The 27830-nt window shown below is 40.8% G+C and overlaps 1 protein-coding gene across 4 annotated transcripts in view; it reads left to right on the forward strand.

The window, feature by feature from the left end:
- The window catches only part of GARRE1 (granule associated Rac and RHOG effector 1), a 94235-nt gene that overhangs the window by 11961 nt on the left and 54444 nt on the right, over nucleotides 1–27830 (forward strand). For all 4 annotated transcript variants that reach the window (XM_066636775.1, XM_066636776.1, XM_066636774.1 and 1 more), the window contains exon 2: nucleotides 24552–24628. The gene's annotated coding sequence lies outside the window, so the exon portion shown is untranslated. The remainder of the gene's footprint in view (nucleotides 1–24551; nucleotides 24629–27830) is intronic.

The raw sequence follows: 27830 nt of genomic DNA on the forward strand, positions 1-27830 counted from the left end.
TGCTCTACTAAGCACATTGAGTTTGTTATGGAAACTCAATTAAAGTCACTTACTGTATTAATGTCACTTACTGTATTAATGTGGTGGGAAGCTGTAATCTACCATATAAGAATGTGAGTTTGGAATAAAAGCTAGTATGCTGAGGAAGCTTTAGACCAGTGTTTCCTAAACATTTTTGACTGTGACCCTAAATACGATTTTTCTCAGTCTGGTGACCTGTGGAGTTGGTACACATTAATAATGGGGAATGCTGTGACTCTTGTTTGGGTTGTGATTCTTCGTTTGGCAACCACTGCTTACAGCATTATTTTTTTCATAAGGCCTGCACTTTAGGAAAGATCCTAAGCAGGCCTTGAGTTTTATGTGTTCCTTTTCTGTCCCTTTCAAGTTCTCTTGCTGTAATACGGAGTGGTCAAATAACTACTTGTGAGCCACATGTAGCTCAGTGACACAATGTGCCACGTGGATATATGTCGTCTTAGCTCCTTTGTGCATCATAATTAAGATAAAAGGTAAATAAAAATTGTTCAATTTTTATAATTTACTAGTTAGAAACTAAGAGACCGCTGGATTAAAACATAAGTTTAAATGTTCATGGTGAGTAGATATATTGAAGAATTTAAATTCTAATTTTAATCCTAGATTTGCGTAGGGGGTTAAAAAAAAAATTTGAATTGGCAAGGGTTACAGAGGAATTGTGCTGGAGAATCAGTAATTGTCAGCACTGACTTGTACAATGTTAGTTTTAATGGGTGTGGCTTTTGATTGTGGTATGTGTGGCTGTGTTGTGGGCAGTGAAATTAGCAAAGTGTTAGTGTGCTGCTGGGTGCTGTAGAATGTAGTTACATTGCACTTATTGGAGCTTATTGTCTTTCACTCACAGCCAAGGTGGAGACCCACAAGACCTCTACCAGTAGTAAATAGCCTGATAATTGTAGCAATGTCTGTATCATAAAAATACCATGATATGACTGTGATTTTGTAAGGTGGTATCTGATTAAAATATGTAAACCAATAAAATCAGATTTCCTTCATGTTTTGACCAGTTAATTACCAAGACAAATAATTAAAAATATGGGGGGGGGGGCTGTATCTGTGGATTCACATCTCCACAGATTGGGTCCGTGGAGCACTTCCTGTGTGCTCCCCACACTAGAGGGTCCTCTGAGCCCAGCAGGGGCCTTTCGCATCAGGCTGAGCCCAGCAGTGGCTGCTGATGCACATGTGGGGCCTCTGCTGGGCTCAGAGGACTCTCTGGAGCAGAGGAAAGCAGAGCTCCTCTTGCCTTCACTGGGGGGGGGGCATTCCTGGTATCCGCAGTTTCAGTTAACTGTAGGTGGTTTCAGAAAAGAACCCCCGCAGATACCAGAGTGCAAATGTAGCAGTTTAACCCCTTTTACTTTGTGATTTTTTGAAACTAATACAAATTAACAATTTTAAAATTACATTTTATATACATTTTAATATTATATACATGTATTTCTTAATACTTATATAACATTTTTGTAATGTTTATGTAACAATAAAAACATGCTTGTAATATTGGTTGTGTCTTGCTGCTCTCAGATTTCTGAAGTTGTTTGTATGTGGCTCTTATGTTAAGCAAGTTTGGTTATCCCTGCTATAGCATGTTGACAGATAACCAGGAAATATCACATAGAAATAAGTATACCTCTATGACCTGCAAGATTGAACTTTAGTGAGTTCAGTTTTGCAGGCTCAGGGGAGTTAGTTTTATGACATCTCTGGATTTGTTACATTCTCCATGCAGGAGTTCAGGAACCTGAGGTCTGCTCTTAGACTTTACCAGAGTTTCTGGTAGTTCAGGATGTGTGAAGAAGTAAGCTTTGAACTATTGCATGAAAAAAGTGTAGGGAATGGCTTTAGAAAGTGGGAAATTCTGAAAGTAACCCACTGAAGAAGAGGAAATACAGTTGTAATAGCATTAATTTTAGTCTTTCTAATCACTTAATATATTTCATGTTTATCCTCATCTGAGAGATTTCCAGACATTATGTTGAGGAAAATGCTTAATTGTTATGTGATCTCTTGTTCCTCAGCTACAGCTTTTCCTCTGTTCTGTGTGATTCATTGCAATCTAAGTGGCACTGCCTGACTCCCAAAGCTGGCCTCATTTTCTGTGGTCACTCTTTTGTGGTAGGAGTACTCTTCCTGTTCTAGTTTACACAAACAAGAAAACACAGCTCCTATTAATAGAAAATAGTTTTGTTGCCTGATGTAGCTTTACATATAACCAGGTGACAGATACACACGAGTTGAATACTTGTGTGTGTTTGGTCCATTGTGTGTTGAAAATTTTTTTAAACTGTATATACATTTGTTTGGATGTATGTAACATTAAATGCCACATTTGATTTCTCAATCAGTGCTGCACTTTTGCATATACTTTTGTGGTGGATATATTCCGGTAATCTGGAAAATTTTGTAAAACTTGATTTTAAAATAAATCATTATTTTCAGAATAATTACCAAATTGGGGGGGGGTACCCCAGTTCTTAAAATCAGTTTGGCTCTATATAAATGGTTCCAGTGCTTTAGTGCCAGATATGATTAAAGATCATTTGAACCCTTATTAGAACCGCTGATGTGAAAGCACAGAGGGCAAGATAATTCTAATGGCAACTCTGATAAATTGACTTGAGAAATGATGCAGAGGCGGATTGTGCAACAGGGCATTTTGCTCTGAAGAACTTGATGTGATACTATGTGGACATTTAGTGCCAGGATGCAAATCATGTCCAGGGATGCAGTGTTAAGTCAGGAGCTTTTAGGAATTTACCATTTTAAACATTTGTTGCATGATAAATTAAACTTAAGACAAAACAATGAAACTCCCTTAACTTGCTTCAGTGCAGATCAGAAGCTGATCACTAATAGCACAATATTATGGCAGCTGCACTTATAGTTCTGTCTCCTGGTCTTTTAAATCCAAAAGAGAGGTAAGCACGAGTATTTTCTTCTTTTTCTTCATTTAATATTGGTTAATATATTGCTGCTGTTGTAACTGCTCATTTTTAAAATTTATTATAAACTGCCTTTTGCTGTCTGGAGAAAAATGGATATAATTTTTAAATAATAAATGTGTTCCACTTTTACAATGTGTAGCTTCAGAATATAAGAGTTTGTTACAGCAGCTTCCTGCACTCCATGGTGTGGTTGAAGGAAAGGCTGGTTATGAATCCCAGGAATGAGTACTGCAAGACTTGGGAGTGAGTGAATGTGTGTGCGTAAAAAGTGGAAGTTATAATAATTCAGGATTAGGTTTCTTTATCTGGAATATGGCACCCTAAGGTGGTCGTAGTGAGAGGAACCAGGATAGCTTGGCAGGAAAAGGTGTGGGTGAGCATAGGATGGGCAACCATCCCCATAATGCTTACTTGCAAGATTGTCACTAACTCATAACTGCCCTGTTCCTGTGATAATTGAAACAGTGGTCTATCATCATGAAGATGACAGTTGTTGGGGTTTGATTTCCTTCTGCATGTACTCGGTGGAAACTTGCAGATAGTTGCTCAAGATACAAACCTGTGTATAGTGCAATATATTGTACCATAAAATGTGAATCCTACCTCCTGGTGGTGGTCACAGCCAACCCAAGACTACATGCCACCTAAGATATGCCAAATTCTATCCTGTTTCCTCACCAGCTGAAGTGCTGATCTCTGTTACTCCCACTTCCTTGGAAAAGGAAGGAGGTGGGTAATGCAGAAGAAGGTTGCTCTAGCCCACCAATCTGCTGCCGCCTACTCTTCCTTTCTGTCCCCCTCTTCCTTTTCCTGTCTGAGGAACAGCAGCAGTGATGGTGAGAAGCAGTGAGTGGCTGAAAGTGGGCATCTCCTGCCAATGTGCTACCTCCAGTGGCCTCATGAGTTTGCTAATCTTGACATTGGTATGTCTGCTGGTTTCAGGGGAAAAATTGGTAGCTATTTCCTTCATTGTTTTCATCTGGTATACCAGACTTCTCTATTGTCTCGATCTCAGCAGCATCTTCTTTCCAACAGTCATATGATAGTCTATATTCTTCTAGCACTTCAGTGCTAGAAGCATCAACCTCTTTTTTTGGCTTTCTACAATGAAACATACAAAAGTGTTGCATCTAGAGGAAACTCACCTCATGCAAGTGCTTGGCTGTCTGTAATCTGTGTAGTTGCAGGGCTTTGAAGCACCTGAATGTCAGGAATGTTACAGCCAGTGTTTTGCTCAGTGCATTAGCAAGCACTGCCTTACTATTGCAACAGTGCCCTCTGGAAATTTAACAAGAATCCCTTGGCATGGTCTTGGATCTGTTCTAACAGGGTTCTAACAGTGGAGTAGTTCTAACAGGGTTGAGGCAAATCTGGGACTTTCTATGCTGTTGTGCATGGAGGGCTGCTGTGGTGAATGTATCTTCTCAACCTCTGAAAATGTAGTCCTCGTCTATTTAGTGGGAAAGAGCAACTGCTCTACTCGTCCCAGCATAGTGTCTTTTGTAGTGGTGGCTTGCTGGTGTTGCTTCTGTATCTTTTGTTAGATTGTGAACCCTTTTGAGTCAGGGAATCACTTATTTATTTTGCTGAAATAGAAACATCTAGTTGTGGATGAGCTCTACATTATAATCATTCAATTTCTGGGCTGTTGCTCCTGTCTTGAAAGGACTTTGACATACTGAAGATATGTCCTTCTAATTTATAATCCTAGTTTCCTGCATGAAAGTTTGCAAGGATGTCTACAACCCAAAAAGAAATAATAAGATGGTTCCTTTGTCCTGGTGGGACTCACAATCTCGGAGACACCCAAAATAGCTGCTTGAAGGGATACTGTACTGGGGGCAGTTGTTCTTCCCCCTGTTAAAATTTGAAAGATAATTATAGTTATGTGGGTAGTTGCATTTATTTTTCTTTGAGAGAAGAATGAGGTTTCTTTTTATTTTGCCTTTTCCACATCATCATTCACATCCACATCAGTGTCATGGCTGACACCTTTAATAATGAGCCATTTGCTTGTTTTCTCTTCTGTGCAAGTGGCTGATCTGAACTGGATATTATGGGTAGCTGTTACCACCTTGCAGTGGGGGGCATATCAGACTAAGCAGGCTTATTTTTGCAATACTAGGATTGTTTTTTTTCCTCTTCTTCAAGGCAGGGCTGGTATGGTGATGTACATCTTATTGTGGAATCTGCCAATGGGCAAAGAATCCTGGTGATCCTAACTGCTACAGATTCTCATTCCAAAGAAGTAATGGGACCTAAACTATTTCATGCAGTTCAGTATTGGGAAAAACATGCAGATGATGGTTGTAAACTGTATAGCCCTTTCATCTTGGCTTCCCATAATGAACTAAATATTAGAATAATTGCTCCAGTAATTGAACATTTTTTTGAAAGGGGCATTTATTATATTTATTAAATATAATAAACGGACTGCATATTAAAATTATGAATGTTGGAATTTTTCCTTGGAACAGGATTCCGCCTGCCCTATTCATGGAGCGATGTCAGTGAGCAAACTTAGTTGAAAATTAAATGGACTTCTTGCTTTAATTGATTTCATGTCTATCAATGAAGATTACCACAGTGGTTTTACAGAAGCATATACAATGTACAAATTTAAAACAGTAGTCTACGCAATGCACATGATTACATATCAGATACTAAAAGTCTGGAAGGATAAAGGACTTTGCCTCGTGAGGAAAAGTCACATAAGCAGCAGATTGTGTAGCTGCAGTATGGAGAGTTCTGTGGATGGGATGCCACAACTGAATGGAGCAATGTCAATGGGCAACCATCGCTCCATTCCAGTGGGGCCTAGACACGCGCATGTACCTAGTAGTTTGCACTCCTTTATTAAAATAAGAGCTTTTAACACTTGCAGGGTGAAGTCTTTAAACCACCTTTTGCAATCACTAAAATCTGGGATCTCTACTTACGTGACAACATAGAATTCTTAATTTCATCTGCTATATTGCACCTTCTTGGCTTGTGAAAGTTCTAGCAGTGTTCTGTTATGAGAGACATTTATTGTTGGTATGTCAAGCTGTGAGTCTCCATTGTGGGGAAAAATGGCGCTTAGCACTTTTGTTTCTAAAGTGAATGTGTATTGGTTGGATTTATGGAGATGGAAATCCATAAGTCACTTAAGGCATTAAGTGAAGTGTGATTTAGATGATATTTACTGCGTAATGGGTAAACTATGTCTTAATGGTGGAAATCTAAGGATTCATTAATAGTTCCAAAAACTTCTGGTTCTATGCTTTGGATAGAAACAAGGTTCAGCTGCTTTGAGCATGAGTGAGGAAAGGTGGTACACAAATATCTTGAAGAAATACCTTGGCTTTCTTGGGGTGCTCTTCAACCATGCCGAACTGTAATTATCTTAATTTCTCTAGCCTGTGTCTTGGAACAAAACTATATTTTTATGAATGAAAGCAGTTTGGGAAAAGCTTTATTTTCAATGGGTATGCATGCCTACTTTGTCTCACAGTGGCTTCTGGCAAAATGAGGTTTTGAAACAACCTAGAAGCTTGCGAAACCTGTTTGACTGAAGACGAGAGTGAAATGTTTGTGACACCAGAAATAGCAATCCTTCTTTCAAGATACTTTCAACTTCTTTTGACTTTTTCTTTTATTGCAGTCAAGGATTCAAATTTATTCCAATACTCTTTTCCTTCCTTTTTTGTAACTGAAGGGGTGCTTTTCCAAATTCAGTTTAAATGAGCTTTATGGGCAAGGGATGCACTATAAAAGAAAACATCCTAATTTTCTGATTTTAACGTAGTTACTTTGGGGTTGCTTATTCCAAGATACCTGATAATTTTACTTCTAATGTTCTGTTTCCAGACTCAGGAAGTCATCTGGAACTACTGGGGCAGGAATAAGATGATGACCTCTCTCTTGGGTAAAAGGGCTTCTTTGTGTCAGTCTGTTTCCTGCCTTTGTATAAGCAGGAGGTCATGACTTAGCTCTTTCCTTCCACCGTGCTGTTTCTGAGGAATTTCCACATGTGGACTTCCTCAGTCATTGGAGGGCTGTGGCTCATCTGAAAGCTACATCTTTGTGCCCTTGTAAGCCCACTGGCCGCGGTAGATTCAACCCAAGGCTTTTTTTAAACTGCACATACAAGCAAACTTGAGAGACCAAGACTCTTCAGAAAGGGAAAAATTGATGGTGTAGCACTACCAACTTTTCTTTCTACTCACAGGGATTGCACCCTTTCACTTGACACCATCACGTTGAAATTGCATTTTGTGCCATTGCAAGGGCAGGTTCATTGAAAGAACAAGTGGTAAACAAATGGTGAGGACCCAGCTATGATTCTTCTGTCATGCTTTGTTTGCTTCCTCAACCAGGGCTACACTCTTTAACCTGAACATTCTCGGACTGGGGAAACAGCAGCGAACCTGCTCTCTTATGGATTACTCTTTTGTACTGTTGGGGAGCTTGCAGAATTCTGTTTTCTTTAGAGTCAAGTGAGCTCTTGTTGGGCCTTTTGTCATTTCCTTAGTTGGCCACCCTTGGTTTGGTAAGACATCTTGCTCCTTGAATAGGTACCCCTCCTTCAACCTGCAGTTGCATGTATTTCTGTTCGACTTATCCTTACCTTTAATCAAGTTGGCAGTCAACATTTGTAGATTCTTCCGGCTTTGTAGAGATTGGTTTGGAAGAGGAAGTTGTTGGTTATTCCTGCCTGTTGCCATCCTCCAGAAAAGGGGACTTCCTAACATTACAGGCTGTCTTTCTGTTCCTGACTGGATCAGAGGCTTAGCAGGTAAAGAGAACAAAATAGTTTTTTCTTTCGTCGTGTAGTAAAACTGCACAGTTGGGTGTGGTGATAAGAATTTGTGACTCATTACATTTACTTTTCTTTGTGGAAAGGCGACATATATGACCTATTGTGTTTTGACATTAATCTATTGCTTGGTTTTGTGGTTTTGAAAAAGATCTTGATCTGGTTAAGAGAAACTTTCTGCCTTGCAGATGTTGTTGGATATGAAATCTCGTCAAAGCCACTAATGATTCATATTTGACTTTTTAAAAAATGTTGCATTTTTGTGGTGAAGTACTGGTATGATTAGAGTGAATCTGCAGTCAACACATAGAAGGCTTTGGAGGAACATGCTGGGTTTTTCCTTTGAAGACATAGGAAGCAAAACAGATTTATTTTCCAACTTAGTTTCTGAAATGACCTATGTCTTGCTCATGCATGTAATCTAAATACATTCCAGCATTCTGATGATGGTGGCCTTCTAGCTGTCTCATCTCCAAGTATAACTACTGACAGCAACTACCTCTTTTATAGTAAGTGACTTCTAATTAGGGTTGCATTCTTTCTGATTTATTTCAAGACTCTTATACTCTGGTTTTCTACCTCATGGACAGTCAGAACAGCTTACATGTCTGTTACTATAAGCCAACATCAACAGAGTGATAAAACCAGTTAAAGGTAAGGCTGAACAGAAACTCCTCTTAAGACGTTTGGATTGTAAACAGTGGTGGGGCAGTCTTGAACTCCTGGGGAGGTGAGGAGTTCCAGAGACTAGGCATCACAACAAATCCCTACTGCAGGTTGCAACCAACTGAACATCTAAAGGTGGCAGTGGTCCTGCAGCAGGACCACTTGGCATGACCTCATGGGGTGAACAGATTCACATAGGGAGAAGCAGTCTCTCAGATGGTCCAAGCTATTTAGGGCTTTATTGGTCATTGGTTCACTGAATTGTGCTCAGAAATGTGCAAGCATCCAGTATAGCTGGATTAATAGATTGTGACATAGTCATGATTCCAGCTCCTATAAGGGGTGTAGTGGCTGCATTCTGTTCTAATGTCTGAACTGTCTTCAGAGGCAGCCCCAAATTGAGCATGTTACAATAGTCCAGTCTACATGGTAATCAGTATGTGGGTAACAATAGCAAGGACTGCTCAATCCAGGAATGAATGTAGTTGGTGAACCACTTGAAACAGATTAAAGGTCGCATCTGACACTTGGCAATCTAGGGTCAATGTGTGATCTAAGAGTGACCTCAAAACTGCATACCTGCTCTTTCAATGAGAGAAATAATTCATAACCTAGGATTTGGCTTATATCCTTTCTTAAAACTACCTCTTTATTTTGTCCTCCTCTAGTTCATTATTGATTACAGACACTGGCTCAGGAACCCCATGGCTCCTTTACTTGAAAGAGAGAGAACTGGGTGTCATCTGTGGACTGATGCCACTCAACCTTAAATCCTGGAAGACCTCCCTCAATAGTTCCATTAAAAAACATTTCCCTGCTTGATGGTGTTACTTCTGGTCATGACATCACTTCCGGTGGGTCCCGACAGATTCACATTCTAAAAAGTCGGTCCTGGTGCTAAATGTGTGAGAACCACTGGTATAGATTATTATTACTATTATTAACACTTATGTACTGTTTCTCTGAGAACTGGGTAACCGTCACGTGCTTCAGCATTTTGCCCAAGAATGGAGGCTTGGAGATTGGCTGAAGATATTGAAGTCTAGGGAGGGTTTTGTTTAGAGGGGTCAGATCATTGCTATCTTGAGGGCAGTCAACACTCTTCCATTTGGCCAACCCCCTGATTGTCTTTTGGACCGCTTCAGTTTTTGGAACTGAACCGCTTTTGGAACTGCTTCAATGGTCTTGTAGCAAATCCCTTAATGCTATGTGCCACTGTGGTTGCCAGTTTGACTCCTGCTGCAGTCTCGGCCAAGGAAAGGTTCAGGATGCTGTACTCTTAGTTATGTCTCCTGGGCAGGTTCCATCCTGGGCATTTCTGGTGGTGCTTTTATTTTTTTAAGAGTCTGTAGTAGGTGAATTGGCACAACTCTTGCCTGAGACTTGAGAGCTGCTGCCAGCCAGCATATGGATTTCTAAGCAAGGTCGACCCGTCGTCTAATTCAGGGCTAAACTAGAAGTGCATGCAAATGTGGTCTAGAGCATGTTTTCAACTAAGATTTTTCTTTTTACTCCAAAACTAGTGGTGTAGTGGGTGGTTCACTCTTTCCTTCGCACACTGCTTTCATGCCCAAAATCGCACACCCTCTGGGCAAGCATTTGTTTCCAAATGCAATTTGGGTGAATAGCTGCTTCACAAAGGTTCATTTTGCCATGAAAATGATATGCTGGTAAAGAGCGAAGCAGCTGCTTTGTTTACTGAGGCTTATTGCTGAGGAAGTGTGCAGACAGACAAATTGTTAGTGCTAGCGTGGGTGCTGTAGAGTTTGATGAAGAGTTGCTCAAGCTTCAGGCACTTGTCCTTCATGGTGACTTTGAGCAAGGGAGGTGGTTGTGGACCTCAGCAGAATGAGGGCATACTTTTCAGACAGGCCCTGCCTGTATGGAGTGGAAATTCTCTATCTGATGTGCTGTGCAAGTTCTTATTTAATACATTTATTTTTCCTCGACCCATGAAGATAATTCACAGGCTTCAAAATGCAGCTGCCTGACAGATTTCAGGTTATGCAGTTGTGTAACAGTATTGTTAATGCAGTTGCATTGTTTGGTAGTTTGTTTCTGGGTGTGTTTCATAGTGCTAGCTATACTAAGACCATAGTATCTTCAAGGACTACCTTGGAAAAGGTGAAAAGAGAGCAACTAAAATGATTACGAGGCTGGGGCACCTTCCTTATGAGGAAAGGCAACAGCGTTTGGGCCTCTTCAGCCTAGAAAAGAGGCACCTGAGGGGTGTCCTGATTGAGACATGATCCTCTAAGACAGGGGTGTCCAAAGTTTTTGGCAGGATGGCCACATCAGCTCTCTGACATTGTGTTGGGGGCCAGGGAGAAAAAAATTAATTTACTTTTAAAATTTGCATAAGTTTACATAAATGAATATATTAAAGATGAAATTATATGAATGAATGAAGGTCTTGCAATAGCTCAAGGCCTATAAAAGGCCTTGCACAAAGCAAGGCTGGCCTTTCCTTTGCTGCCTATGCTGCATCACAGACATGAAACAGCAAGCAGTGGAGGGAGCCTTCATCCCACAGCTCACGTGAGAGGTCAAACAGTTGCCCTCATGCTGAGAGCAGTTGTGTCGGGCCAGAGCGGGCTCCAACAAATCTCCAGAGGGCTAGAGGCTCATTGGAGACTGGGTTCTCCCTGAGGGCCGCATTGAGAAGCCTCGAGGGCTGCATGCAGCCCCAGGGCCGGGGTTTGGGCACCCATGCTCTAAGATACAGGAAGCTGGACTAGATGGGCCTATGGCCTGATCCAGCAGGGCTGTTCTTATGCCTTCCCCATATGAATTGGCCTGGCTGTAGGATCTTTTTGGGAGAACTTCTTGCAGGTTTCACCACCTTCTGATGGTGATGCAAAAAAGGGTGTTTCTTTAATGGCTCCTGCCCTATAGAATTCCATGCCCTGTGAAGTGTGATGGGCACCTTAGTGACTATGTTTTCACTGCTAGGTGAAAACTTCTTTTTCAGCCAGCTTCTGCTAGAATGAATGCTTTTACATTTTTGTTTAGCCTTTTGTTTTTTTATTTCTTGTTTTGAATTGTTTGCTGTTGCTAATATTCTGTGTTATTTGAGTCTTGTGTGTTAGATGCTCTAGATTTCTTAGAAGTGTGGGAAATACATCTTTTAAAATGTATAGATGGAAGTAGGCTTTTGAGGCCTACCTTTTGAGACCTACTGTCAATAAAGTATGCAAACATTCTGTTAATCCTTGTGTGAAGTTGGCTTCTCCTACCTCTTGGGGTAGACGTGATTTAAATCATTATGCAACAAGTCTTGATTTAATCATGTGACCTTTTAAAATACAAAAAGTACATTCTTACTTTCTCTAACAGGAGTGTCAAACCCATTTCATACAGAGGGCCAAAGTTAGCATTCAGGGCTCCTGCTGAGGGCTGGAAGTGATGTCATTAAACAGAAAGTGACTTTATTAAGCAGCTAATGGCCAGAAATCAGACCTTGTTCTCATATAGAAACTCATTAACTGCAAATGACAGAAGAGAAAATATGCAAATCTTGATCATATTTCAAGATTTGGGAAAGCCCAATTTTCATGTGTGCTGCCATTTCAGCTGTAACACCTCAGCAGCTGAGAGCCTGAGGATTGGATAAAAAGCATGCGGCCCCCGGGCCTTATGTTTGACACCCCTGTTTTATAACTTAATACAGTACATATTTTTCACAATTCAGATACAGTTTTAGTTATTAGAAGGCCCATTCTATACACTTTTAAACAGTGATTATGAAATACTCACAACTAATCTGTTGTGCAGTTATTTCAGAAATAAATGATTTCAGTTACCAAAGCTGATGGTTCACCTTCCAGTGCCTTCACAAGTATCTGTTTCAATCTCCAGTTCAACTGGTTAATCATGAATATTTGGAATATTGAATATGAATCATGAATATTTGGAAGATTTTTTTTTACCTTACTTTATTTGGACCACTTACTTTATTTGGACCACTACTATCACCAGACAGATACTTAAACATTATTTTTAAACTAAAACTTTTTTTGAACTAAAACAATATGTATTTTGGATTTCTGTTTCTTCATCAGCACACACATGCTATTTATTTAACAGGCAAATGGAGTGGTTTGGATTTTTGAAAAATATAAATATTAGTGTGTAAAAAACCTTTTCATAGTTATCTTTTACTTTTTCAGTTTCTTTTCAATTGCCAGTCTATTTTCTCACAAAACGAAAAATAGTTTAGAAAACTTTTAAATGTAAAATTTTAAAAACCAAAAATTAAATAATTATGTCAAGCAGGTTAGCATTTTGACTTGTGCAGCCAACTCAGTCTCCATTTTCTTTTTCCTGTGTATTCAGAATGTAGGAAAGATGTAGGATGATGTAGATCCTGCATCAGTTTAGAATGAAATAGTCTACATAGAGTACATATTCTATAGGGGAAGGAGTTACATCTGTTCAAGTGATTTTTAACAGTCTCTGAATCCAGATACTTAAGTGACTTATAGTTCATTAGTGCAACTTGCTTTAAAACTTCATCAGCAAATATTTCTTGAATAGTTCATACTCAACTTTGAAATTTATTATAGTGAATAGTATAGAAGGATGATTTTGTGGATGCCCATATCATAACAGACTCCCTGTTTCTCAGTAGTTGAGGACTGACCCTGCTACTGATTATTGAGAATACTTGGAAGAAAACAAGCTTGGGATAGTGCTTGTTCCATTTGTTTTAATACCTGCAGTTTAACTCAGTATTGCTATTTTTAAGATCTCACTCAATTCCTTCCAAACAGCACCAGCAAGAAAAGTGCTAATTCTCCGCACTTTCTTCTAATCTAGGTTATGGAAATAGGTTTCCGGCTAGTTTGCAAATGTTCTGCCTTTCTCCTAAGCACAGTATTGGGAAAGCTGGCTGTGATAGTGCCAACTATGTTTTCACTATTTTGTTTACAAACTATCATCAGATTAGACCAGGGGTGCCAAAACCCCGGCCCGGGAGCCACATGTGGCCCCGGGGGCTCCCAATCAGGCCCGCGGGGAGCCCCCAGTCTCCAATGAGTCTCTGGCCCTTCGGAGATTTGCTGGAGCCTGTGCTGGCCCAACACAACTGCTTTTAGCATGAGGACAACTGTTCAACTTTTCACCTGAGCTGTGGGATGAGGGCTTCCTTCACTACTTGCTGTTTCATATCTGTGATGCAGCAGTGGCAGCAAAGGAAAGGCTGGCCTTGCTTTGTGCAAGGCCTTTTAAAAGCCTTGAGCTACTGCAAGACCTTCAGTCATTCATATAATTTCCCTCTCTAATAAATTCATTTGTGCAAATTTATTCAAATTTTAAATGTTAAATAATTCTTTTTCCCCCCGCCCCCCCGACACAGTGTCAGAGAGATGATGTGGCCCTCCTGCCAAAATGTTTGGACACCCCTGGATTAGACCAAATCACGATATAGTGCTCAAAACAGTTCAGTAGTGTCCTATGGGAGAATTAGGGCCCAATCCTATCCAATTTTCCAGTGCCAGTGCAGCCGTGCCAGTGGGGCATGCGCTGCATTCTATGGTGGCAAGTCAGTCACAGAGGCCTCCTCCAGGTAAGGGAACATTTGTTCCCTTACCTTGGGGTTGCATTGTGGCTGCATCGGTACTGGAAAGTTGGATAGAATTGGGCCCTTAATTTGGTTCCTCCCACTTTCTTTAGAAGCATTTTCTGCTGAAAAGTGGTTGTTGAGCAATACTTCCATAAAATTTACAAAAATGGTGTGATTAAGGGCCCAATCCTATCCAACTTTCCAGCACCGGTGCAGCTGCAATGCAGCCCTGAGATAAGGGAACAAATGTTTCTATTCCTTGAGGGAGGCTTCGGTGACTGCCTCCCCACCATATGATAAAGTGCATACCCCACTGGCATGGCTGCACTGGCACTGGAAAACTGGATAGGATTGGACCCTAAGTCTTAATGGGTCTTTGATGTGATATTGGCCATAGGCAGAGTCCACTATATCAACTATCAGTCAATTGATAAGGAGCAGTGTCATAGATCATTGCTGCTTATTAAAAGGAAATATTGCATATTTTATGGAGACCACAATGTCCGCAGCTTTGACCTCTTGCAGAGCTCTTTGTCTTTGAGAGTTTCTTTTTTGCCCTTCTTTGGCTGCAGAAATGGACTCCGGAAGGTTCTGCACAACAGGGACAGAATGGCAGAACCAGTGGACATCCACTAAAATTGAGTATTGCGAGAGTTAGAACAGACAAAAGAAAATCTTTTCCCAGCATATAATTCTGTGGAACTCCTTGCCATTGGATCTGATGATGGCTTCTGGCCTAGATGCTTTTAAAGGGGGATTGGACAGATTTCTGGAAGAAAAGTCCATCACAAGTCACAAGCTGTGATGGGTATGTGCAACCTCCTGGTTTCCGAAATAGGCTACCTCAGAATGCCAGATGCAAGGGAGCAGCAACAGGATGCAGATATTTTGTCTTGTATGTTCCCTGAGGCATCTGGTGGACCACTGTGAGAAACAGGAAGCTGAACTAGATGGGCCTTTAGCCTAATCCAGTGAAGCTCTTCTTATGCTCTTAAGATGCATCTAAAAGTATAGCAGGCTTAAAACGGAGTCTTTGAATTGCCTAGGAAGATGGGGTGGGAGATTTATGATATGGTCGCTGTCCAGAGGACTAACTGCCTATGGGAGATTGTGCCCTTTGCCTTCCAAATGCCATAGCAGGGAGAAGATGAGTCTGGCCCTCATCAGCCAAAGAATGGAGCAGCTGCAAGGAATATGTTTCCTCTTCCCTGCCTGAGAAGAACTTTGCTCCAATGGCCAGAAGCAAGTGGAAGACTTGTCTAGAGAACTTAGGGGATCCTGGGATATGTGGGTTAAGCCCCCCTGAATCATTTTGATCAATAGGTGGGGCATAACTATACTATGAGCTACCTTTCTTGTCTCCATTGCAGGAGGCAAAAGGTGGGGTAAAAGTATTTTAAATAAATATTTTGTAATTTTAACAACACAAGTCTTAATTTCTGTCGCACTGAAGTCTTTGGCTAAAGAGGTGTACTGTATCAGATGAGCACTGCAGCCATATGCTCTTAGGTCCGGATTCTCTTCATTTCTAGATTTCCTTTCATCTTCGTTACATTTGTAGCATTATGTATGACTAACCAGCTTACTACTAGAAAGTTAAATCTTTCTCACTGTTTACTATAGCTTTTACCACTACTCAAGTATTTTGCTGTGTGTGCATGTCTTGATGAATCAGTTGTTTCTGTAAGGAAGACAGTCCTTGCTTGTGTTGTCACACAGACACATAACAATGAGATCATTGTGGACATTGTTCCAGCCTTCAAGACATGCAGACCATTTTCTCCTCTAGACTTTTTGCATACTGTTCAATTCTATCTCATAAATTTTATCCAGCAATTGTTCTGTGACTTGTACTGCTAATCGTCTGTATTCCTATTGAAATGACTGAACCACATTGTTGAAATTTGTTCTCAACCAGAATTGATTGCATATGCAAATTGATCAGTGTTTTTCCTCAATTTCTACTTGCTGTGATTTTCTGGTTATCACATTTATCTATGGTGGTTTCTGGTTAATTTTTTTAAAAACTGCACTCCATTGCTTATGTAATGCATCTAATGTTACTGAGACACTGTCACACTGACTCTGTCGCTTTGATAACCTTTATTGGCATATTGGGAGTCCACAAGCAATAATAAATATAACATTATTATTATTATTATTATTATTATTATTATTATTAATTTATATCCCGCCTTTATGCCCAAAGGGCACACAAGGCGGCTTACAACATTTAAAAATACAACATTAAAAACAATAATTAAAACAATTTACAAATAATTAAAAATCTAAAAACAAACCCTGTGGATTCTCATATAAAAAAGCAAGAAAGCCAGAGAGCCTATCAACAATTAAAAGCTTTTTGAAATAAAAAGGTCTTCAGTCCATAAATGCAACTTTACAAGGTATTAGCTTCTGACCTTTGCCTTAGAAACTACCACTAAAAATTCTGCCACCAAATTGGTGATGGAAGGGGAGTAATCACTAAGGAGAATTGGGAAAGGATCAACAAGGGAAACAGGAAGAGAAGAAAGAAAAGGGTCAAGTAAGTGGGACCTGAGATTATAATGGGCAGTGCACCGAAGAAGGATGTGATCCAGAGTATCTGGTTCAACTGAACAAAATAAACATAATCTATTTGGACGCGGGGTTTTAGAAAATCTCCCTTTATGTATTGCAGATGGAAATATGTTCAGTCTCGCTAACATGAAAGCCCTTCTTTTGCTCAGATTAGTAAGTTGGACAAAATTCACAGGGTGGCCAAGGGAGGGGGACAATCCAAAGAAAAGGGGTGAACAGGTCAGATTTAAATTAGACAGTAGTGTTATGTATTCTTGGTCCCAAAGTTTGAGTTTAATGAGATTATGCGCTTTTTGAAGGTCCATATCAGCTAAAAGTTCAGGAGAAAGATCTAAAGAAGATAATTTAGCATGAATAAGTTTAGACCAATTAGATGAAAAAGGGTCTTTTAATAAATCTAGGAGAATGGAATTCGGGTGAATATTAAGATGGAGTCTAAGCCAAAACTTAAAAGTGAAAGTCCAAGCTATAGTAGTGGGAAGATGAATACCCAGTTCCAAAATCATAGTGGACAACCTAATTAAGTTTGGAACTCCAAGAATTCTCAGAAATTTAGCAGCTGCCTTATCTAGCTCCTGATTAGCTGCTTCAATCCAAACAGCTACTCCATATAATAATTGAGGAAAAACTTGTATTTGGAGGGCGTGAATGGCAGCAGGGATGTACTGGTTACCTTTATAAAAGTGGAACCAAGCAATCGCATTCTGAGATAACAAAGCTGAGGAGATAGCGGATCTACAGTGGTACAACCAAGAATGTCTATAATGAAAAATAATTCCTAAATATCTGAAGGATTTAACTTGCTGGGATGTTAGATTGTTAATCCTCCAGGAGGACAATGTCCAAGATTTAGAAAAAACTAAAATCTTTGTTTTTTCTGAATTAATTGACAGAAGGTTAGAAAGGCAGTATTCTTGGAAGGAGATCAGCAATCTGCGAAGACCCAGTTTGGTGATGGATAGTAAAACAGCATCATCTGCGTATAGGAGAATCGGGATAGAGGTACCATTTAGAGAGGGGGCAGAAATTTCTAAGGTAGGAAGAAAAGAGGGGAGATCAGCAAGATAAAGATTGAACAAAAAAGGAGCCAGAATACATCCTTGTTGGACACCCTTGTTCACCGGAATACTATCAGACATGACACCTGAACGATCCAAACGGATACGGCAGGTGTTAAAGGAATGCAGTTGTTGGATCAGGGGCAGGGGTCAATCCCCCATTTAGTCAATTTCCTCCACAAAATATTTCTATTAATAGAGTCAAAGGCACTTTTAAGATCAATAAAAGCAGAATATAATTTGGTGCCATAATGCACAGAATACTTGCTAGCTAAAAAGGAAAGAGTAAATATATGATTATAGTGGAGGCTCTCGGGCGGAAACTGATTTGTTCCCTACCCGGGAGACCTATTGAATCAGCCCAGGATGTAAGTTTATTTAAAAGATACCTGGATGAAAGATATCCAATGAATGAAGGGAGATTTAAAAGATACAATGTATTTAAAAGATACAATGTATGTATTTAAAAGATACAATGAATGAAGGGAGACTGATTGGCCTGTAGTTGTTGGGAGAGGCTGGGTCTCCTTTTTTAAAAATTGGAACTATTACAGAGGCTAGCCAAGTAGCAGGAATTAAACTAGATTTATTGATTATTGTAAATAAATTGGACAAAGGAGTAGACTACCATAAAGGATTGTTAATAAGAAACTCTGCTGGGATTTCGCCGGGGGCTTTCCCAGATTTCAAGGAGCTGATAAGCTCCGTAATTTCAGAAGGCGAGACGGGTGACCACTCTGGCAAGTCAGGAGGGCATGAAGAATAATTAATATCTGGGTCCAGAGCAGAAGAAACTTTTGAATAATAAGTAATCCAAGTGGAAGAAGAAGTCAGAGAAGGGGATATGACTTGATTGAGAATGAGTACGTGAAACCAAAGACCAAAAGCTTATGATTGTTGGAACAAATCGCATCATAAAGTAAATTCCAATTTTTTTGGGCAAATACATGTTTCTTATATTCGGAGAAACTGCCACATTTTTTTTAAGTAGGAAAAAAGTTTTAAGCATTTCTGGAGAAGGATCACATGATACAGAGTGAAAAAATTGCCTGATATATTTCTTGGTGGCCCAACACTCAGCATCAAACCAAGAAGGGGGATGAGAATGTGTAGTCAAAACCCGAGGCGATCTCAATGACTGGACCAGTGACTGAATAAGCAGCTCGTAAAGTGCAATGGCGATAGGAGGCGATCGAGTCTCAGATAGCTTCAGATTAAGATCCATAACCTCACTCATTCTGGTTCAGTTTTTAAAGTCCTCTTCAGATTTAGTAGACCATCTAAGACTGTGAGATGTATAAGTAGGAGAAGGATTTTGCTCCTCGAGAAGAGGGATAAGAGACAGATTCAGAAGAATTGGCAAGTGATTGCTATCCGGCCATTGATCGACAGCAAAATGTAAAATAAAGGTAAAAATATCTAAGGAAATGATATAATCCAGGACACTGGCCCCTTTATAAGAAAAATGGGTCATTCTGCCTGGAATATCTTTTATGATGGAGCCATTTAAAATATACAAATTAAGTTCAAGACAAAGGTCTACCAAATAAGAAGTATAGGCATTAAATAAGGGATCCATAGACAATCTAAGTCCTTGGAATTCCGGAGGGATAAAACCTTCAGGGTCCCAATTCATATGTTGGGCTATGTCATTGTCAGAGCCCAACCTGGAATTAAAATCTCCCAAGAGTAATAAAGGCACGAGGGGGTTAGACTTAAGATAGTCTGATATAAAAGATTTATCATCCCAAAGTGAAAAATAGTCAGGATGGGAGGGTGGTACATATATATTAAGAACTAATATTTGGGTGTTTTTAATTAAAAGGAGAAAAGCTTGGAAAAAGGAGGACTGTGTAGGAAAGGAATTTAATAGGTATCCAGATGAAGAATTTAAAAAACAGCAAAGGCCCGCACATGGGCGGCCTCTTATGTTAGTTTTAAAAGCTGGTAAGGAATATGAGATAAATCCTGGCATGTGAAGGGGAGTTAATGATCATGTTTCTTGAAGAAAAATTAGGTCAAAGGATGAGAGGTAATTTAAAAAATCTAGGTCCATTGATTTGTTTCTCCAGCCAGCAATATTCCAAGAAATTAATTTGAAAGAGGTAACTAAGGATAGAGCAGCCTGGCCAAGAGTGGTTAGTCAACCAGAAGGATTAGGGTTTGATAAATGATCAGGTATTATACGTAGTAGCAGATGGGAAATCAGTAGCCACAGACGGACTACAATTAGTATTACTTGGTTCAACAAGTGGGTGAATAGAAGGATTAGGAGAAGGGACCTGCATGGAAGAAGGAAAATTAGATAAAATTTTAGCCGCGTCAGAAAGGGGCAAAGGCCCTTGATGATCAGAGCTTATAAAATTAAAATTTAGAGGGGGTATAGATTGGACTGCTGCATCCACTAACAAAAAAGAACTAGGGTGGGAGCAATTTTCCACTATGCAATTAGGGTATAATGAAATAACAGAATTACACATTGGGGAAGGTGATAAAGAAATACAATCCTCACAGGCATAAGTAGAGCTGGCTGGAGCGGGAGAAACAGTGGGTTTAGTCAAAAGGTTTAAAGTCACAGGAGAAATTTGGGAGTTGGAAACACATGAGGATTGAGCAGAATTCTCGGGAGTCTTTCCCTGGAGATTAGGACAATCTGTTTCCATTTGAAGGAGAGAGAGATCAGAAACTGTTAAACACTCCAAAGGGTCGATCTCAACTGCTGGGGACGAAGATTTCCAAATTGAATTCTGGTTAGGAGTTGAAGGAGAGATTGACGTCCTAGATTCATGCTTACAGGAAAAAGATGGAAGGAGGCTCGTGACTTGGATGTTCCTGAAATGTCTTTGGATGAAAATTCCATGTCTCCTTAAGGCTCCTGCACGCCGGAGCAACAGCTTCGGGATGTAAGTGGAAGAAAAATATAGCAAAAGCCTGTCCGTGGAGCTAGTTGGGAACAGTTTTTCAATTTTCCGAATATCAATAGAGGAAAAAGTTGTTCCCAGTAGAGTGGCCAGATGTCTTTTGGCTTGGCTTAATCTGCCCCAGTCAGGGCGGTTTCCTCCATACCGAGGAATTATGATTGCGATGCAGTTAGGTTCATAACTCAGTTGAGCAGTTTTACTCTCTCGCATTGGTGAAAGTGGGTACTTGCATAAGGAGTTTGCATAAAGTTTTTTTGGTTCCTTATGGCAGCAAGGAGCACTCAACTGCAGTGAGGTAATGGTATGGTGTAGTTCCTTTAAGAGTCCCACTATAATCTCAGTTTGAGGAAAAAATCATGCTAACTGTGCGAGAGGTTAGAAGAGAATGCTGAGACTGTTGCAGTAATAAGTGAGAATGCTGTAGCAATAGATTTCCAAATTCATGCGGTTTATCTGCTTCATATGAGGATGTAGAATAATGCTGCTTGTTTCTATCAAAGTTGTTAAAAGCAGGAGGCAACATCGAAGGAACTGCATGGGGGGGGGGAGATGGAAAGCTCAATAATGCAGCTTCGGCTCCTGAAGGCTGAGACAAGGAGAAAAATGTCTCCAATCTGGTTTTTTTGAGGTGGGGAGTTGAATCAGGTTCCACATCCTCTGGAGAAAACATTCTCCCCCCCCCCGCCATTTAATTAGGAAACAAAGAAGTAAAAATTCAGTGAAGTATGTTACTCACGAATCAGGAGGATATGGAGGAGACCACTGACTCTGTTATTAGCATGTTCTCTGAAAGTGGAACATGATTGTGATATTGAAGGTGAATAGTCATCAATCCTGCATGTTGAGATGATGTGCCTATTTATCTATTTTTTTGCAATTACATCAAAACTGATAGCACCATTAAAAACAAGGCACCATATTTGTACTCATTCACGAGTATTTGAGTGGTCTGTCCACTGAAAAGGTTAGGCTGGAGGAGACAGGCAGTTTTTTAAAGAAATAAGTATAAAGTAAGGAAGTTCACTAACTTGAAGATCCTGTATGTTCCTTTTGTCAACTTCAGGCAAGCTTCCTTCTTAGAAGGAATGCCTCTCATGATATTTCATTTGAGTAGCCAGACCTGGCATTTATTGTTGCATTCTCATCTTATCCATGGAAACATCATTAAAATATTCTCTAATAGAATCTCTCCTATTGCCTGCTGCTGCTATTGGTTTTCCCTTCTAGTAAGGGGGAATGCAAGACTTGTAAGACATCCTTTCGTTTTTCTGCCCCACCCTTCTTGCATTTATCTCTTGACGATTTTTCTCCACTTCCAGTAATCCACTGTTCGTTGAAAGTGTGCAGTTTCAGAGAGACTATGAGTGACCTAAGGGCGTGACTTTGTCTACACAAAGTTGCAGAGGAAAATAGATCAGTGGTTCTCAGGCGTTTTAGGCAGGGACCCACTTGTCATGATGACAACCTGTCCGGGACCTGCCGGAAGTGATGTCATTAACCTGGAAGTGATGTCATCAAGCAGGAAGTGACATCGCTGTAGTGCCAATGCCGGAAGTGATGTTGCTAAGCAGGAAGTGACATTACTTCCAGGTTCTCACCTAGGAACTCATAAACTTCAAATGACGAGAAAAAATTCCAACACAGAAGCTTTTCCCAATTCTCTGTCCCATGCTAACATTACTACCAAGCATTCCACCTGCAAAATTCAATATGCTTCTTGTAATGAGGTGTGTGTGAAGAGTGTGCTTGCTTCCAGCTAGTGTTGAGCATGGCATTGATATATTTTGAATATGGCCATCAGTGTTCATGGCACCTTGCAAATTAACTAAACTGAAGCCTCCTACAGATCCATCAAAACCAGACTTCTCTGCACACCTGTAAGACGGAGGTCTTCCATCTCACCTAGTCCCCCGATGTGGATCAGCCACATGCTAAGTCCATTCACTCCACTTCCCCATCCCATCTCTCCTAGCCCCCCAGATCAGCCATATGCTCAGTCCATTCACCCCACTCCATCTCTCCTAGCCCCCCAGATCAGCCACATGCTCCATTCACCCCACCCCATCTCTCCTTGCCCCCCAGATCAGCCACATGCTCAGTCCGTTCACCCCACCCCATCTCTCCTTGCCCCCCAGATCAGCCACATGCTCAGTCCGTTCACCCCACCCCACCCCATCTCTCCTTGCCCCCAGATCAGCTACATGCTCAGTCCGTTCACCCCACCCCATCTCTCCTAGCCCCCCAGATCAGCCACATGCTCAGTCCATTCACCCCACTCCATCTTTCCTAGCCCCCCAGATCAGCCACATGCTCCATTCACCCTACCCCATCTCTCCTTGCCCCCCAGATCAGCCACATGCTCAGTCCGTTCACCCCACCCCATCTCTCCTAGCCCCCCAGATCAGCCACTTGCTCAGTCTACTCACATTTTGCCAGAATCCAAGATGGTGCCGCCCACCTTTTCGTGACCTACCCAAAATCGAATTTGACATGAATTCACTGAGAGTCTTGGATTAGTCAGATCTTGGCTTCATGTTTCCCCTTGTGTAAAAGAGGTGGTGATTTCTAGAATGATGTATATATGCTTAATTCCTTAATGGCTTATATACAATTCCATAACTACATATATGGAAAACATGTCCTGTAATCTGTGATCAGTTCACCACCTTGAGTTATCTGCTTTGCATGTACTTCACTAATTTGCATGCGATACCTTCATAGTTTGGATATTGTCAGAATCTGCTTCTGGTCCCACTCAGATACTCATGCAGAGAAATTGCTCTGTTTTTATCTGTGAAGTTTTTGAATGACACTGGGAAGACCTATTTTTATTACAAGTTATAAAACTTGGATTCTGTGACAGTTGTGCAAAAGGAGGCAGTGTGATCTGGGGCTGATCCTGTCATATTTTAGTTGTAGCCTGGTAAGAACGTCAGCTTCATTTTTTAGTTCCTTAACTCGCTTTCACTTTAAAAGAATGGCTCTAGCTATGTTTTACTTGTTGTAGGAATAGTTGGGGAGCTGTACAGTAGACTTCAGATAGTCTGGCACTTTTTGGACCTAGGTAGTCTGGCATAGCCAGTAATCTATCAGGAGGCCTGGGCAGGGCAGAGGTGCCTCCAGTGTTGCTCAGGTGGTTGCAGCAGCTCAATGCAATCACCAAGCCCTGGCCATCTGAATGTGACCTTGTTACTCTTTGATGTACTGCTGGCACTGTACTTAGAGAGTGCGTTCCACTCCCTTATCTAGCTGCACCCTGTATCAGAACTTCTAGCTAGCCTGCTCTGCCATCCTAGACCTCAACAAGTATCTGCTGCCCACAGAAGCCAATCTGCTGGGGCACACAACTGGTCTGCCACTGACCCCGAGTTTATTCAGCTCCTCTACGGCCTTATGGTGACTGGGAGCCATTTTAATGCTCTACAGTCAGGAGTGCTATACAATTGGATTCCAAGCTAGGAGTTTTACTATATATGAATAGGCTTCAGAATATCAGTTGAGTTTTTCTTAAAAAATTGTCGTGCTTTGTGCTGCACTTAATACCTGTGCTGTAAGAATCAGAAAATTTTCTGATCTTCAAAATAGGCTAGGATACAATTTAGCTGTGTTGGTTATAGTTTGCTTATTCAGTAGGGCACTCATAAACAGATCAGGAGTTAATGTGGGTTAAATATTAACTTAATACAGATTCCAAGCTTACATGGAAATTATTTTTGTTGGAAATAGGTGACTTGGTCAAATTCGTAGATGAGCGAGAACTTAAATGTGGTTCAAGACCAGCCCTGTAATCACTAGCCTGTGTTGATTCTCCAGTCATGCAGTTGTTAATGGCCTAGGAGAAGCCTATAGCAAAGAAGACAAATCTTATCTGATGTCTTTGAATTTGTCCATTTTGTCTCCGAGAGTTTAGTGTCACAGATGTACACTTTATAAAGTTTTTCATTTAAGCATGAATATTCCTTATTTTTTCATCCCTAGTTCTTAATGAGGAGCAGCGCCATGTTGAAGATGAACAAGCAACTTCTTCATAATGAACACTGAAGAATAGCTGGCAGGTAAGCTGTGTATATTAATGTTCTGTGATAGGCAGTGTCAAATGTGTGTTGCCCAGTAAAGTCTTAATATGAGGAAAGCTATTATATTAAAACTAGCAAATTGGATGCCAGATGTAGTGGCATTTTTTAAAAATGTGGTATAAAGTAGTGACTAAGTTCTGTTTAACAATTTCTTTAATGAAGGGGGGTAAAGTCACATTATTTTGCAATCATATAAAGTCATGCACATTGGGGCAAAAAATCAAAACTTCACATATAGGCTAATGGGTCTGAGCTGTCTGTGACAGATCAGGAGAGAGATCTTGGGGTGGTGGTGGACAAGTCGATGAAAGTGTTGACCCAATGTGCGGCAGCAGTAAAGAAGGCCAATTCTATGCTCGGGATCATTAGAAAAGGTATTGAGAACAAAACAGCTAATATTATAATGCTGTTGTACAAATCGATGGTAAGGCCACACCTGGAGTATTGTGTCCAGTTCTGGTCGCCGCATCTCAAAAAGGGTATAGTGGAAATGGAAAAGGTGCAAAAGAGGGCAACTAAGATGATTGCTGGGCTGGGGCACCTTCCTTATGAGGAAAGGCTAGGACGTTTGGGCCTCTTCAGCCTAGAAAAGAGGCGCCTGAGGGGGGACATGATTGAGACATAACAAAATTACGCATGGGAAGGAAAAAGTGGATAGAGAGATGCTCTTTACACTCTCACATAACACCAGAACCAGGGGACATCCACTAAAATTGAGTGTTGGGAGAGTTAGAACAGACAAAAGAAAATATTTCTTTACTCAGCATGTGGTTGGTCTGTGGAACTCCTTTCCGCAGGAAGTGGTGACAGCATCTGGCCTGGATGCCTTTAAAAGGGGATTGGACAAGTTTCTGGAGGAAAAATCCATTATGGGGTACAAGCCATGATGTGTATGTGTAACCTCCTGATTTTAGAAATGGGCTATGTCAGATGCAAGGAAGGGAACCAGGATGCAGGTCTCTTGTTATCAGGTGTGCTCCCTGGGGCATTTGGTGGGGCTGCTGTGTGATACAGGAAGCTGGACTATATGGGCCTATGGCCTGATCCAGTGGGGCTGTTCTTATGTTCTTATGTAATCCATGCTTTGTTCCTTTCAACATTCTATAGTAGTTCATACTTTTGTCAATCTGAACTAAGAATTCAAGTAATATGGAGAGTTATAGGACAGGTTGACATTATGATCTTTTATTGTAAAGACAATCTCGCCCCCCTCCCAAAAGCTGAATCTTTAGACAATTATGTCCAAAGTAGAGAAAAAATCCACGTAACATTTTGAGTTTGAAGCATTTCTAGCATTATTGGTGGTACTTATATTTTTTGGGGCGTGATAGTGAGTTGGATACCATTGATTTAAGACCTTATCATTTTGGAAGTAGAGAAGGAAGCAGTGCAGTCAACAAAAGCTTCCTATGGTAAAATATACCACCTGGCTAATTGCTATAAAGAAAACATCACCAGAGTGGAGGCTGGTTAAGGTTTCATAAGAAATACTTCACAGTTTTCATTGTTGTATTTACATCTTCTGAGTGATCAGAGGCCCCTACTACTTTGGAGCAGATAACGCTTGTGCAAATTGCATATCGTATTATTATGTGTACTTTTTAGTGACTTGTTACAGAGGTACAGGAATACCTTGCACTTTTGTCTGGGGACCAGAGCATAGATGAAAGTCAAAAATGGACGAATGTCAAAGAGTAGCCTTATTTAGCCACACAGCAGTGTAGCTGTGCACTCTAAGCTTTTCCAAGTGATCAGTTTATCAGCTGCTGCTGGAGGCAGCTTAATTAGAGGGAGGGGTGGACAGCTGAAGCTGGAGCTGTCATTTGCATACAGCCTGGAGCATCTTCATGGCAGGAAGAGGGGAGGGAGAGAGTTGTGCCTATGTGCCCATCGCTTGCACTCACCCGAACTCCCTTTGTCTTGGTTAAACAGTATTAAAAAGCTAGTTGCTCTGTGGCAAAAAGAGGGGAGGGAGAAAGTGGTGCCTCTCTCACTCACTGTGTGTTTGTCAACAATGCGTGAAAGGGAAAGGGCCCATCTCTGGTCTTCCTGGCATTTCCTTTCCAATGCTAAACAAACTGTGTTTGTGTGCTTACCTGAGTCAGCTTGGGCGTGAGGCGGTGCAATGCTGCTCAGGGCTGCTTTGTGCAAAGCTGAGTTGCAGGGAATACTGGGGCACGAGTGTCTTCTCAGACGAAAGAAGAAAGCACATGGATGAAATTTGAAATGTGGTGATAATTTGGAATGGTTGAAAGAACGAAGCGATGAAAGTCAAGAGAATGCAAGTCAGGGTATGTGTGTATGTGTCAAGAGACACTGATTCTTATTGTAAAATAACTCTTTAGTTATGATGAGCATTTTTGTAGATAGTCCCCATTTCTGTATGTTTGAACATATAATTCAGGAGAAACATTAAGTTTAATGACCCAAATACTCCTTCTAAAATGAAATCTGAAATGTTTTAGATCTATGTGCAGACAAATACATTCAGCCCTCATGTGCTGCGGGTTTGACTTGCATGCTGGAGAGCCTCAGAAGACCTTCTGAATGTGACTGCAAGTAACACCTTGGAGGTCTTCTGAGGTGCAGGAAGGCCAAGCCTGCCAGAGCCTTCCGAAGGGCACTTCTGGTTTTCCACTAAACTGGAAGTGCCTTTTGGAAAGCTCCAGTAGGTCTTCTGAGGAGCAGAGAGGTTGCACATGGCCTCCCCATGCCTCAGAAAGCCTGCTGGAGCTCTCTGAAAGGCACTTCTGGTTTTTTGCCTGAGCCTCTTTCCATATTCCATTATCCACAGAAATCGGCATCTGCAAGGGGTCCATGAATAAATCCTTTGCGGATATCAAGGGCCTGCTGTACTTACAGTATTCAAAGATTTGGTTATAGGTATTGAAAAACAAGGAGAACAGTGAGCTGTTGATTTAAGCTGAGCAAGAGATTAGAATCTCCTTGTTGGCAGGGCCCATTATTTTTGCTAGCTGAAATAGTGTAGTAACGCTTCATAAGAAGCATGGCAACTGTTGCTTATGTGGTTCAATCACAGTTAACAGATTAATGCTTAAGTTTATAGATACTATTTATGACCAGGTAAAGAGGATAAGCAAACATGTTGCTTTGGCTCATGCTTATATTTTAGTTTGCAAAAGAATGTTGTAACATTAGGACCATGTTGTGTAGCCTCAAC

The sequence above is a fragment of the Tiliqua scincoides genome, chromosome 9 (assembly GCF_035046505.1).
Source record: "Tiliqua scincoides isolate rTilSci1 chromosome 9, rTilSci1.hap2, whole genome shotgun sequence".
Taxonomy (NCBI): domain Eukaryota; kingdom Metazoa; phylum Chordata; class Lepidosauria; order Squamata; family Scincidae; genus Tiliqua; species Tiliqua scincoides.